This window comes from Capsicum annuum, chromosome 12 (assembly GCF_002878395.1).
Source record: "Capsicum annuum cultivar UCD-10X-F1 chromosome 12, UCD10Xv1.1, whole genome shotgun sequence".
Lineage (NCBI taxonomy): Eukaryota > Viridiplantae > Streptophyta > Magnoliopsida > Solanales > Solanaceae > Capsicum > Capsicum annuum.
Window position 1 is genome coordinate 41,645,271 of NC_061122.1, and position 8,372 is coordinate 41,653,642.

An 8,372-nucleotide genomic window follows, 5' to 3' on the forward strand; every position below is an offset into this window, starting at 1 on the left:
ATTGATCATAAATAATAAATCATTCTTTTATGTGTGTAAACGTAATCTTTTGATTTAACTTTCAGGTTTTAGTTTTTCTTTTCTATTATGTTGGTTTTCTTGATCAAGAACAACAAAATATCTTTTTTATTTTTTTAAGTAACTTTCGTTATTGAATCTCTAACGTAACTTTGTGGTTTTTAGGTTGCAACTTACCTTTTTCATTATATTAGGCTTATTGATCACGAATAACAAATCGTCCTGCTATTTGAAATAGTGGTTTTGCTTTTAGCACAAAGATGGACAATCAAACAATCTCTAACGTAATCTTTTGGCTTAACTTTCAGGTTTTAGATTTTCTTTTTTATTATGTTGGTTTTATTGATCAAGAACAACAAAATATCTTTTTTATGTTTTTAAGTAACTTTCGTTATTGCTCCGACGTAACTTTGTGGTTTCTAGGTTTCAACTTACCTTTTCTATTACATTAGGCTTATTGGTCACGAATAACAAATCGTCCTGTTATTTGAAATGGTGGTTCTGCTTTTAGCACAAAGATGGACAATCAAATAATATTCGTCCTCTAAACCCCCAACTCCAATGAGGGAGCAAAATCAATTAAGCCATCAGAGATCAACTCCGTTGGTGTCAATATGTTTAATTTGATGTTGTTTTCGCACATTCAGATCTACGAAAGGTTGGTTCTTAAGGGATATAAGAATTTCGTTGCACTAGCCAATGAGCCATCCACTTCTGCCTTCGACGGATTCTTATTGACTAGGGCAGTGTTTGTATTTGTGAAATTTATTTCATTGTATAATTCTATCATTCTAAGGAAGTCAGATTTTTCTTTCAACAGTAATTGTGTAAAGTGAATAAATTTATTTTTCTTCTATTATTTGCATAATTGTTGTTTAGATTTTAGGGGTTTTATACATGCAATGAACTAGAATGAATTGTTTATTGAGTTGAATCAGGATTTGAGAATAAATTTTTTAAACTTTGGTGGCTAGTTTAGTTGTATAAATTTGTAGTCTTTTGATTCTCAACTCCCGATGAAGGATGCTTTTTATCATATTAGTTAGTTATTCCTATTTTGTGACATTAATTTTGAAGCTTTGGAATAATGTATGCTGGTAAATCATTGAATAGACTCTGTGTTCCTATAATGTACACACAATATTATGTTTTTTTTTTTTTTTTAAGTATTTAGTATTAATCAATGCAATATACACGTGCACAACACGTACATTTAACTAGTTTTTTTTTTAAAAAAGTTGTTATTATTACATTATAAAAAGTATTATCATGACTTGCAATATGTAATCTAAGAATGTATATAACGATTTCTTTCCTTATTTTTTTCTTAAAAAAGAAAGAAGTAGAGAAACAAAGTCAATTTTGCTCATTTTCTCTGCTATTGAACCCTTTGAGGCATTGGTGGTCTATCATAAAGTGATGATCCAGCAAGAGTCCCCCATCAGATAGTCAATGGGCTTTGAAAGCAGCAGCGCATTATCCTTCTGTTGCCCAAAACAAGAGAGTTGCGGACGGAGGGAGTAGTAAACTTAAGTTCAAAATTAAGTTAAATAGTAATTCTTTAAAAAAATTGTTGGTGACTCCTTGAGTGTGTTTGGTATGAAATATTTTTTGAAAAATGTTTTTCAATTTTCTCATGTCTGGTTGGCTTAAATATTTTAGAAAATGTTTTTCAAATCAACTTATTTTTCGCAAATTTAAGGAAAATGATTTCCCTTTAAAAAAGTAAGGAAACGTTTTGCAAAACTCTCTTTTAGCTTCATTCTCAAGTTAAATATCCATACAACTCTCAAAATCATCACTCCTACCCGACCCCAATCCCCTACCACCTTCATCCAAAAAAAATATTTTAAATTATTTTCTTACTCCATCCCCTACCTTGACCCTCACGCACTACCAGCCCCCTTCCCCCTCCAAAAAAAAATATGTATTATTTTTTTTTTAAATGCAAGTTGTTTTCTTATCCCATCCCCTTAAAAAAAATTAATATTTTTCTTTTACCGCACCCTTAATCCCCTACTTCGAACCTCCCCCAAAAAAATTTAAAATTTTTTCTTAACACCTACTCCCCCCCCCCCCCCCCCCACCACCACAACCAACAGCCTCTCCTCTCAAAAGAAAGATTTAATTTTTTTAATTTGATTTTTAATAAAAGTTTCAAAATCTTTTTCTTAACATACTCTTATTACCCTATTCGTTCTCATTATTTTTCGTTAAATATATACAAATACTTTTAGAATATTTTTCTACTTATATAACAAACACAAGAATATAAGTAAGAAACAACTTATTTTCCTAAAAGAATGTTTTCCTCCTCCATACCAAACACATCCTAAAAAAGTATTTTTGGAGTCAAAAATTATTTTCTAAAAAGTATTTTCTACTCTTTAGCTAAACATTAAAATGTATTTTCTGAAAAAGAAAATTTCTTTCACAAACAAACACTAGAAAATATTTTTTGAGAAGTATTTTTCACTCACCAACAAAACATCACATCTACATCTACAATATATTAAAAGTATGAACATCCTTAGAAAAGTGATTCGAACTTTCTACTCACTAAAAAGCTCTGTTTTAGACATAATTGTCTTTTTCGCCTTTTTTTCTCTAATTAATTTTTCTCAAAAATAAATTATTTTTCCAGAAAAATTTAGTACCTACTTTTCCCAAATTCTTGTCCTGCTTGGTTTCTGCATATTCATTCTCTATGTTTAGCCTTTAGCATTCAAATTAGACTCTTTTAAGTTCGAATTATTTTTTCTTGTTGACTTATGTAATTTAGGAATTTCAAACTAATTAATATTGTGTATTAATATTTTTCTTAGTTAAGAACTCTTTATATATAGAAAGAGAAAAACACCAGAATCACAAAATTATTTAGGTAATTCTTTTTCAGTTTCTCGCACTTTTTTCCCTTCTGTCGAATCTCTGGCACTTTTCTTTGGTTCATCTTTTGTTTTACCATAATTTCTTCATGTTGTTAATTTAATGTTGGTATATTTTCTGTTAAGAAGTTGACCAGCTTGAGTTGGTGCGCAAGTAATAGAATCTATCAGAAAAAAATAATAATGGGACAGAAAATGATTTGGATTTGGAGCTTCGATTAGGTCATGATCCTTGATTAATATAATTGGAGGATATCATAATATTGAAATTATAGAGTAAAGCAGATTCGTCGTACTGATAAGTAATATACGTACGCAGAATGATTGTATATGTTTACGTTTTTATTTAACTTTTTCTCTTTGTTTTGTTAGGTTCTTGCGTCATACAAATTAATGAATATTTAGTATATACATGAATTTCTCCAAACTGATCCTAGCATGATAGGAAGTCCAATTATTAGAAAAGTTCAGAAGACTATCATAACTCAAAAATGGTATCAAGTTTGAGGACTATCCTTGTCGTGACAATTCTTTTTATACTAATCAAATATGGAAGCATATTAGTTTGTCTTTTCGCATAAGAGAAGCAAGTAATATTATTCTACTTCTCACACTAAATATGTATTTGTTGAGAACACTATTTTTTTTTCTAATATTTGTCACTATCTGCATTCTAAAACATTATGAAGGTATTTTGATGATGGAGACAAGAGTTCTTTCTTTAAGTTTAGATTCTACCATCTTTATTTTAAAAAATAAAAAATACTTCAAGAAAAGAAGGGAAAAGGCTCACAGTATATACATGTATTTATGATTGGCATGACCTTTACGTGACTAATAAATAACTTTGACCGATTTTTGTTTATATCGTTTTAGTAATTAAGTTATTTCTTTTAAAGTAATTCTATAGTGGTAGAAATTAATCATTATTGAGTTCTCCTCTTGATGTTCATATGTTATTATCTATAATCTATCTATATCTACGATCTATAATCTATATATAATTTATAATCTATATCTACAATCTATATCTATAATATATTAAAAGTATGAATATCCTAACAAAAGTGATTTGAATTTTTTATCCTTTCTTTTAAATCTCCGCAATAGACAAAATTATCTTTTCACTCGTTATTTTAATAATTATTTGAGAAAATGGTCAATTACCCCTCCAACCTTTAGTCAAAATTCCAACTACACACTCAACATTTACTACAGTCCCATTACCTCCCTAAATATTTTTTTACTGTATTTTATACCCCTCCCATTGCTGAGCTGTCAATATAAACCAAACAATAACACATGCGTGTATACACGCGCCTGGGCCCCCTCCTACTTTTTCACTTCCTCCTAAAACGAAATAGACAATTTCCATGGATAACACACAAATGACACATCTCTCAGCTCTTTATACACCCACTCACCATCTCTCAGCTCTCTATACACCCACTCACCATCACAACACAACACATCTACAACACAACACACAGAAAAATACACACAATACAAAGACTACTACACAGCTAAATGCGAGAGATGGGAGAAACAGTAAAAGAAAGAGGGAAAAACAGAAAGTCCATCGGGGAAAAAAACAGATACTTTTTCCCAAAAGTAAGGCTGTTTATAATGCTTAAAACCAAATTTAATCAATTAAATTTTAATGTAAATATTGAGCTCCAAATAAAAGAATCAAAAAAGTCATTATCAGTTGTGCCAAATTGAGTCACTTTTGAAGACTTATCTAGAAGAAGACAAACAGTTGATGCTGAATTGTTAAAGCAAAATAAGACCAATAACGTAAGGGGATCAAAAAATTTATAGGCCAACTTGTAGTTACGTGTTGTCAAAGTACTTTTGGCTAACTCCTCCTTGACTTGTTAACTTTCGCCGGCAAAATTTTGTCGGAATTACTCCGGTGAAATCACCTTTTAAATTCAAATTTCCAACTTATTTTTCTCATTTTTTGATCAAATCCCATCAGAAAACAATCGAAAACACCAAATTAGCGACGAAAATGCATGAAACAAACCCATTTAGCTATAAATCTACTAGTTCTGTCGAAATCCACCGAAAAATGAACGGAACAAATCTGTTCGCGTGTGAAATTTGGTACAGTTTGTTCTCAATTTCGTGGGTTTAGGCGTGGGTTATTAAAAAACAGAAATAAGTGTAGACAAGAGCCGGATTCGTTCATTGTGATGTTCGATTCAAGGTGAAATTTAATTTGACGTTTGGAGATGAAATTTGGCGTTTGGAGTCTTGGAGATGAAGGATTACTTGGGGTCTTTTATTAATTGGAGAAGACAACATTATTAATAATTAAAAGTTATAATGACGTGTATTATACACGTGACACTTAAAATAATAATTTTAAATGGTTAATGCTTCAACTCACGCTCCTATTGGGGGTATTCTCACCTCCCATGACAGGTCAGCAATGGGGGGGGGGGGGGGGGGGTTATAAAATACAGTAAAAAAAATGTTTAGGGGGTAATGAGACTCTTGTAAAGGTTGAGTGTGTAGTTGAGATTTCGACTAAAGGTTGGAGGGGTAATTGACCATTTTCTCTGATTATTTAAAAATTAATATTTAATTATTCTCCTAATATATAGGACTTTAAACTCAGCTAAATTTTAGTTATTAAATTAGATGTAGAATTTGAAATTTACTAAACTTTTAATTTTCAATTCCTTTCCTTATTTAAATTCTATGTAAGAGTCTTAAATTAATATTTGAATTTAAAAATAATGTCTACGAATAGAAAGTGTTAAAATCCAAGTAAATAAGGAATGCTAAATGCCTTTAGGCTTGAAGTATATTTACTTTTTTTTTTCGGCAAAGGAAAATTACTACACTAATTTTCACTAACCTTAAACGTGTTGTAAATTCTTTTCAGTTTCTACATTGTGACAATATAACACCTTTCATGTATGTTTATAGGATAATTGTAAAAAGACAAAAGCTTATCTATTTAAGAGTTTAAATTCTTTTCTAATACATATTTTTGTTATTCAACCTTTCTTGATCTATTCTAATGTTTTCACTGCCCGCAGATTTTGCCGCTGCAAAGGAAAAATATAAATTTACTGACTAGCTTCTTCTTCTTCGCGGTGTTAGGGCTAAAAAAAATAACAAATCAAGATTAAGGTATATGTATGCATGTATATGTGTGTATTAATTTGTCTTATTCTTTCATGAATTAAACATGTTAAAAAAACTTAGTAATATTTAAGATTTTAAAATCAGTTGCTTACTTTTTTTTTTTTTTTTACGATTATTGAAGAATGATGCTTTATTTTGATGAATATTTATTTTAGATTTTGTGATGTAATTGTATTTAAATCTAATTTACACCTACTTTACGTTTTCTCTTCTTATTTTCAGAACTAGAATGAGATAAAGATTTTCGTCCACAAGATATTGACTTTAAAGAAAGAAGATCGTTCTTATCAAGGAGGATCAATTAATACAAGGTTTATTATTTTTATTTTATTTTTCTATCAAATGTAACACTTCAAAAATTTGAGTTAGATTTATTTATATATATTACACATTCTACGCAAATTATATCAATTGTATCTGTAGATGTATGGTTTTAATTTATATTACTTACATATTTTGATTTGCAATTGCTTCTCGTCGCGTGCATGTTTGGGGTGTCGTTCTATAACTTCGGTCGTTTTTCTTAATTAGTCTAAAGTTATTTATATATATTCCACATTCTACATAAAGTATATCAATTTTATCTGTAATAGTATGTTAATATATATTATCTTACACGTTTTGATTTTCAATTGTTTCTCTTCTTGTGTTTAGAGTGTCATTCTATAACCTTGATAGTTTTTTATCAAAGTTTAAAGTTATTTTTATTGCTTTTATATAATTTATATGAATATATTAATTTTTGTTTTAAGTGTTTTCATATTTTAAAAATCATCAATTTGCTTATCAATTCAAGTATATTTTCTTTTATAATATTAAAAGAATTTTATTAAATTGAACTCATTGAACATGTACACGCGGTGAGGCGCGTATCTTAAGACTAGTAACACTAAATGTTGATTGATCAAAATATTCTAAAAATGTTGATCTATTTATATAATCAATTATATAAATAAATTCTTTAACAAAAAATCTCCCCTCCCCCAAAAAAAACTTCACCCAAGAAATTTTATACATTAAGATAAGGAATTCTATTAAAATAGAAATTTAAAGTTTTTGTTTTTTGATCTGAAAAGAAGAAGAAAACAAGTTACGAACGAAAAGGAATGGAGTTGGAGGAGGTCACGTATTAATCATCCATCCATACGATGATAATTTCTATAAAATCCTAAGTTTGTCACTATTAAGAGTTAGGGTAGAGAATAAAAGATGCAACTAACTTTTTTTTAAGAGTTAGGGTAGAGAATAAAAGATGCAACTAAATTTTTTTATGCTTTCAATAAGGAACAATAATGTGTAGAAAGGAAAAAAAGAAGAAGCCTAAACCACGTGTATAATCTATTTCTCTATATTGACATTTGATTATGCCCACAAAATTCTCTGCAACTGCTAATGGATAAACGTGTCAAATCAAAGAAATTGCAAAAGAAAGAAAATTATTATTAGAATTAGATAATAATATTTTAGAATGCTTACATGAGGTAATTTGGTCTTTTTAAAAAGTTATATTAGCGTTTCAGTCTTGCTATTTAGCCATAAATTTTATCTCTATCTAATTACAACCAAGTTAGACTTTCTTTTTTGATTTTTTATTCGATGTTTAGTACCCGTATTCTAACTCAAATAAATATTGATTCGCACCAAAAAGTCTCGCTTCCTAATAAAGAACTTTATACTCAAAAGGACACGGATCCAAAGCCTCGAAGTACTTAATATTCCACCATAATCCTTGTTGGTAGGCCAAGTTATTACAAAAGTATAGTTGACCAATAAAAAAAATGTTGATGTCTACATGCTATTGTTAACGTATAATTCCTGACAATCAAGTACACTTCTAAGTTCTAAGTCAATCCTATTGATACCATCATTAATGACCACATTTAGTTGGAGATAAAGAATTTATATGATTTTTTAAAAAAAGAATTGAACTTAATAATATAACGTACAAAGATAATTTATTTTTTAAAATAGATTTATAAATAATAAATGTTAAATACACGTGCAAATTATTTACACCAAATTAGTAAAAAAATAAGTAAGAAAACAATTTATTTTTCATGAAAATATTTTCCAGGAAAATATCTTTCATGAAAAATATTTTCCTTCACACTAAACACATCCTTATCTTCCCTTATCTCTCTCCCTCTTTTTGTTATATCTCTAACTTTTTTTTTCTATTTTTATTAATTTTCTTTTTTTGTTTATCATTTTTTTTTCTTTTTGTTATATATTGATTTTTTTCTAAATAATTTTTTGACTTTTCTCTCTCTCTTCTATTTCTCTTTCTTTTTTTTTTTTTTTTTTTTA